Consider the following 7702-nt stretch of genomic DNA (forward strand, 5'->3'; position numbering starts at 1 on the left):
GGGGATGACGCGGGGGCCGCTGGAGGGGCAGTGTGGGAGGGGCGCGGGGTAGAGCTGGGGGGTACATGGGGTTTGGGGAGCTGGACAGTCGGGGGAGTTTGGGCTGGGGGGCTGGCTGGGTGCACCGTGTACTGTACTGGTTGATTGGGCTGGGTCGGGGCCTGACAGCACGGGCTCAGGGCACGGGACAGGTATGTGGCACCCGACACCTGGCGCCACCCTCCCTGGGTCCTGCCCGTGGGAGATGGCCCCCTTGGCCCCCTGACCAGCCCAGTCCCTTCAGTGCAGAGTCGGGGGTCACACTCGTGGTATGGAGTTTTCTCCCCAACCCACACGCACACACCTGAGCCAGAGTACGTGGTGAGGAGGGATGAGCCACCAGGTGGGCCTTGGCCTGGGGAGGGACAGCAGCTAGGGACGGGAAGGATGTCCATCGGGTGCCAGTCGGGCGATGCTGAGGCCCAGCTGGCCCTGGGGGCACTCTGGTTGGCCGCCCCCCACTCCCTCCCCCGCTTATGCCTCCTGGCTGCTGGGTCAACCCTAAGGGGCAGGTGGCCACCGCCGGGCCCTGCCCGGGGGTTGTGGGGTGGACTGGTGCCTGGAGGCTGAGGAACAGGTGGACGACAGTGGATCAGGATGGTCCTCGGCTCCTGTCTCAGCTGGGGCTGGGCTGCCCGCCCTGGTGTTGCCTATAAGCACATCCAGTGTCACCATGCACTGCCCACCTGTGCCAACCCTGCTGGAGGCAGGAGGGCCAGAGTCCCTTTCTCTCTGAGGGGAGGCCGAGGCAAGAACACTGATTGAGACAATGAAAGGGAGAAGTTTAAAAGAGGTGCTAGGCTCCCTCAAGGTGACATCCACGGTGTGACCCGGAGGAAGCGTCCAGTGTGGCAGCGGCCAGTCACACGCTCGCCTCGCAGCCTGGGATGGCTGCTCCTGGCCCGGCTGCCCCACTACCCCAGCAGCAGAGCGGAAGTGAGGGGGCAGTTAGCTGCTCCCTCCCAGCACTGCCTAGATGTTGCACGTAGCACTTCTGCTTACTTCTCGTTATGCAGCACACTTGTGTGCGAAGCCTGGGCCTGTGCCTGGGTGAGGAACAGCGGGGGCCCAGGGCTTTGTTCTGCAGGATGCCTCCTGCATTCACTTGGCAACCGGGAGAGAAGCCAGGGAATAAGTCTTCCCTGCAGCGCACCTGCCCATACCTGTGTACATTTGCCCACACTTGCCCAGGCCTGTCCACATCTGTCCATACCTTCCCAGCGGCACACCTGTCTATACCTGCCTAGGCCTGTCCACACCGGCCTACACCCATCAACACCTGCCCATACCTGCCCACACCTGTCCACACCTGCCCTGCCTACCCCTGCCCACACCCGTACCTGTCTATACCTGCCCTGTATCACACCAGCTCACACCCATCCACACCTACCCATGTCTTCTCAAGCTCTGCTGGGAGCTGCTCTGGTGCATCTCCAAGCAGAAGGGGTCTCGCTGGAGCCCTGATCCTCCTTCCATACCCAGTAACTTCTAGGTCGTTCTGGCTGCTCTACATTCCCAAGATGAACTTTTCAATTTTTTTTTTAATTTTAAAGAGCATAAAAAAATAACAAAATAACAACATAGACAAAAGCAAAACAATACAGGCAACAATAAAAATGATACAGGATTTCAAAATAAAATGATTTTAACCGTGGTTGTTATATTACATATTGTTATCTTCAATGAAGTTGCTCAGATTACCAGATGTAAGAATGCAAGATTGATCAAACCATTAAAGAGAATAAAAAATGATTTTAAAAACCCCTTAGAAATGATACAGAGCTTCAGTAAACAAGATGGTAGGTATTTACCAATGGTTGTTATATTGCATATTGTTGCCTTCAAATTAGTTGTTTAGATTACCAGATATAAGCATGCAAAATTGGTAAAAAAAAAACAAAAACAAAAACAAAAAACCCTAAGCATTAACTGTTCCTTTCAATAAACCAACAGACATCAGCAGTACAATTACCCCAGCTATCCTTTTATATATGCTATGGTTTGTGTCTGGATGTCCCCCTAAAGCCTCATGCTGTCATGGGGTGGATACTAGAGTTTATGATTGATTCATGGTCCAATGTTGGGATCATGGGTGTGAGTGCTACACCGCCCTGGGGTGGATAGTTTGTGCACAATATAAGGCAGGCAAAGAGGCTTGTTCGCACCCCTTTTTTGCTCTTGCTGCTTTTTCTGTCTTCTGCCACCGTGAAGTGCTGCCCCTGTGCTTGCCACCCTGCCTTGGAGCCAGCTGACTATAGACTAAAACCTCCACAAACTGTGAGCTAAATAAACCTTTCCTTCCTTAATTCTGGGCATCAGGTATTTTGTCTCAGCAACAAGACAAAAGTAACCAAGACTATATATATATATATATATATTTTCCCCCCTTCCTTCTTTCTCTCCTTTCCCTCATCCCAGTTATTCCTTCCCTTTGAGCAGTTTCATTCCCTTTCACAACATCTATTGTACCTTTTGGGTTTTATTTACTGTTTCGGATTCTTACACTAGGGAGACAATACAATGTTTACAGCTATGGGTCTGATTTATCTTACTTATGAGTATGGTCTCTAGTTGCATCCATTTACCTATAAAAGCCTCAAGTTTTTCTTTTTTATAGCTAAGTAATAATTCATTATATGAAAATACTATATTTTTTGATCCATTCCTCAGCTGATGGGCATTTAGGTTGTTTCCAAGATTTAGCTATGACAAGTTTTGCTGCTATAAACATGGGTACACATATATTGCTGTGGTATGATGTTGTTTTTTTTTCTGGTACCGAGAATAGAACTCATGACCTTGCGCTTGCCAGGCAGGTGCTGTGCCACTGAGCTAAATCCCCAGCCCCCGGTATGATGTTTTAAATTCTTCTGGGAAAATAACCAGAAGGGGAATAGCTGGGTTAAGTGGGACTTCTAATCCTGGTTTTATGATGAATCTCGACACTGATTTCCACAGTGGTTTCACCAGTCTGCACTCCCACCAGCAGTGGAGAAGAGTTCCTATTTCTCCACTGCCTTATCAGCCTTTGTTATTGGTTGATTTGTTAATGATAGCCATTCTCACTGGGGTGAGATGAAATCTCAATGTTGTTTTAATTTGCATTTCTCGAATGACTAATGATGTTGAACATTTTCTCCTGTATTTATTTGCCATTTGTATTTCTTTATCTGAGAAGTGTGTGTTCATCTCAGATGCCCATTTTTGGATTGGACCTTTGAATTTTGGGGGCCTGATTTTTAAAAATTCTTTATATCTTCTAAATAAAAGTCCTTTGAGGGACAGTTGGCTAAAATTTTTTCCCAATTCATGGGTTTTCTTTTTACTCTGTTGGTGATTTCTTTCAATGTGCAAAAACTTTTCAATAAGAGGAGATTCCAGTTGTTGAATCTTTGAAGTTTTGGTTTTTGTTCATGAACTCTCTGCCTACCCGTACATCCTCAAGATTTCTACCTACTTTCTCTTCCAGTAGATTTAGTGTTCCTGTTTTAATATTTAGATCTTTGATCCATTTTTACTTTAGTGCATGGTGATGGACATGGGTCTAGTTTTAGTCTTCAACATGTGGAGGGCCAGTTTTTCCAGCACCATTTATTAAAACAGTGAACATGTTTTGCCCCTTTGTCAAAGATAAGGTGGCTGAGTGTGTTTCTAGTTGTGTCTGCATCTTCTAATCTATTCCATTGATCTTCAGGTCTATTTTTTTGCCAGTACCATGCTGATTTTATCTCTGCAGCTTTGTAGTATTATTTCAAGTCAGGGATTGTGATGCCTCCTGCCTTTCCTTTGTTGCCCAGGATTGCTTTTGCTATTCTAGGACCGTTCTGGCTCCAGATGAATTTTAGGAATGTTTTCTCTAGCTCTGTGAGGTATATTAATGGTATTTTAATTGGGATTGCATTGAATCTGTACAACAATTTCAGGAGTATGGCTTTTTTCACAATGTTGGCTCTTCTTATCCATGAGCAAGGAATATCTTTCCATTTTCTGAAATCCTCTTTGATCTCTTTTTTGAGTACTGTAATTTTTACAGATCTTTTACTTTACAGATCTTTTACTTCCCTTGTACGATTGATTCCTAAGTATTTTATTTTTTTAGATGCTATTATGAAAGGTGTGGTTTCTCTAATTTCTCTCTCAGTCTGTTTGTTGTTTGTGTACAGGAATGTCATTGATTTTTGAGTGTTGACTTTGTATCCAGCTGTGCTACTAAATATGGTTATTAATTCTATAAGTCTTTTGGTGGAGTGTTGGGGTCTTCTATGTACAGTATTATGTCATCTGCGAATAATGATAATTTTACTTCTTCCTTTCCTATCCTTATTTCTTTTATTTTTCTCTCTTGCCTAATTGCTCTGGTTAGTATTTCCAGAAATATATCAAATAGGAGTGATGACAGTGGACATACTTGTCTTGTTCCTGATTTTAAAGTGAAAGCTTTCAGTTTTTGTCCATTTAATATGGTGCTGGCTGTTGGTTTATCATAGATGGCTTTTATCAGAGTGAGGTAAAGATATCTATTCCTATTTTCTGTAGGATTTTTTAAATCATGAATGAGTGGTGGACTTTATCAAAAGCTTTTTCTGCATCTGTTGAGATGATCATGTTATTTTTGTCTTTGGTTCTATTGACATGGTATATTACATTAATTGATTTGTGTATATTGAACCATCCCTGCATTTCTGAGATGAATCCCACTTGGTCATAATGTATAATCTTCTTGATGATTTGCAGCATTCTGTTTGCTAGTATTTTATTGAAAGTTTTTGCAACTATATTCATTAGGGAGATTGGCCTGTAGTTCTCTTTTTTGCTTGGGTCTTTCTTTGGTTTTGGTATCAGGATAATACTCCCCTCTGGGAATGAGTTAAGGAGAATTCCTTCAATTTCAATTTCAACTTCCTTTTCAATTTCATTAAAGAGTTTGAGAAGAATTGGCATTAAATCTTCTGTAGATTTCTTGTAAAATTCAGTGGTGAATCCATCAGGACCTGGGCTTTTCTTTGTTGGTAAGTTTTTTTGTTTTGTTTTGTTTTTTACTACATTTTCAATTTCATTGGCTGATATTGAGTTGTTCAGGATTTTTATATCTTCTTGATTCAGCTTTTGTAATTCATATGTATCTAGGGATATGTCCATTTCCTCTGTGTTTTCCATCCTGTGAGAGTAAGATTTTCAGAGTAGGTATTGATGATCTGAATTTCTGTAGGATCCTTTTCATTCCTTATTGCATGAATTTGTTTTTTCTTTCCTTTTTTTGATAAGGTTGGCTAGGGGTTTATCAATTTTATTTGATCTTTTAGAGAACCAGCTCTTCAATATGTTAATTCTTTGTATTGTTTTCTTAGTCTCCATTGCATTAATTTCTTTTTTCTTTTTTTCTTTTAAAAATTAAAAACTGACAAAATAACAATGAAGACAAAATCAAAACAATATAAAACAACAAAAGTGATACATGACCTCAAGACAAAATGATAGAAATTTACAATGGTGGGGCTGGGGGTTTAGATCAGCAGCACAGCACCTGCCTGGCAAGCACAAGGTTGTGAGTTCGATTCCCAGTACCAAAAAAAAAAAAAGAAATTTACAATGGTTACTATATTACATACTGTTATTTTCACCAAAGTTGCTCAGTCCAATAGACATAAGAATGTAAGATTGGTCAAAAAAATCAAAGACAGTAACAAGTAAAAAAGAAATAAAATAATTTTAAAAAACATTAGGAGTTCAACAATGGTTCTTATAGTGTATGTTGTTTTCAGATCAGCTCTGCTCTGATCTGTGTAATTTCCTGCCTTCTTTGGGCTTTGGGCTTGACTTGCTCTTCTTTTTCTGAAAGCTTGAGGTATAGCATAAGACTTTATTTGTACTCGTTCTGTTTTCCTGAGGTGGGAATTCATTGCTATAAATTTCCCTCTGAGGTCTACTTTCATTGCATCCCAAAGATTCCTGTAAGTTGTATATGCATTTTTGTTTGATTGTAAGTATTGTTTAATTTCTTCTTTAATTTCAGCTGTGACCCATTGGTTGTTTAGGAGGTTGTTGTTTAATTTCCATGTGTTTATGGAGTTTTGCAATTTCTTTTGTCATTAATTTCCAATTTCATTGTACTATGGTCTGCTAGTATGCATGGGATAATTTCAATTCTGTTGTATTTACTTAAGCATGTTCTATTATATGGTCTACTTTAAAGAACATCCCATATGCAGCTGAGAAGAATGTGTATTTCAATGTTGTTGGGTGGAACACTCTGTAAAGGTCTACTAAACCCATCTGTTCACAAGTTTGGTTTAGTTCTGTTATTTATTTGCTGATATTTTGTCTAATTGACCTATCATTTTGTGATATTGGGGTGGTAAAGTCTCCTGTTATGATTGTCTTACTGCTTCTTTGATTTTTCACCTCTACTAAAATTTGTCTTATATAGTTGGGTGCTCCTGTATTTGGTGCACAGATATTTATGATTGTTATATCTTCCTCTTGCTGTTTCCCCCTAACAAGTATGTAGTGACCTTCTTCATCTCTTTTGATCATTCTTGGTTTGAAGTTCACATTGTCTACAAACAGAATAGCTACCCCCACTTTTTTCTGGATTCCTGTCACATGGAATATTGTTTTCCATCCTTTGACTTTTAGTCTATGAATTTCCTTTTGAGTTAAATGTGTTTCTTGTATACAGCATATTGTTGGATTTTGTTTCTTAACTTTTTTTTTTTTTTTTTTTTTGGTCTTTTTGAGACAGGGTCTCACTATACATTTCAGGCTGGTCTTGAACTCACTTTGTAGCCCACGCTTGCCTTAAACTCAAAAGGATCCTCCTGCTTCAGCCTTCTTCTTTTTTTTTCTTTTTTTTTGTCTTTTTGAGGCAGGGTCTCCCTATTCAGTTCACGTTGGTCTTGAGCTCACTTTGTGGCTCAGGTTAGCCTTGAACTTGCAACGATCCTCCTGCCTCAGCCTCCCGACTGCTGGGATTATAGGAGTGCGCCACCACACCTGGCTATTTCTGTGTTTGCTTCAGCCTTCTGAGAGCTGGGGTTACAGGCATGTGTCACCACACCTGGCTGGATTTTGTTTCTTAATCCACTCTGCCAGTCTGCTTCTTTTGATTGGTGAATTGAGACCATTTACATTAATGATTATAACTCATATGTATTAGCTTATCTTTGTCATATTATTTTCCTACTGTTGGTTCCTTACTTTTTCCCCCTGTTTAATTGCTTGCTCTGCTTGGTGGTTCCTTTCTATTGTGATTTTTGAAATTGTGATCATTTTTATCTCTTTCTAGAATATCTTTTAGTACTCTTTGTAGGGTTGGTTTAGTACTCATTAATTTCTTCAGTTGTTGTTTGTTGTAGGAATATTTTATTTCTCCATTAATTTTGAAGGATAGTTTTGCAGGGTACATCAATCTTGGTTGGAAGTTGTTTTCTTTCAAGACCTAAAATCCTTCACTCCACGCTCTTCTTGACTTGATGGTTTGTGTTGAGAAATTTGCCATGGTTCTGATAGGTTTTCCTTTATAGGTGATCTGTTTCTTTTCTCTAACAGCTTTTAATATTCTGTTCTTTTGCTGAATTTCTGGGATCTTGATTATTATATGTCTGGGTGTAGATTTATATTGTTATGGCTGATTGGAGTTCTATATACCTCATTTACTGTATGT

This window comes from Chinchilla lanigera, unplaced genomic scaffold, assembly GCF_000276665.1.
Source record: "Chinchilla lanigera isolate Chin_1 unplaced genomic scaffold, ChiLan1.0 scaffold00103, whole genome shotgun sequence".
Lineage (NCBI taxonomy): Eukaryota > Metazoa > Chordata > Mammalia > Rodentia > Chinchillidae > Chinchilla > Chinchilla lanigera.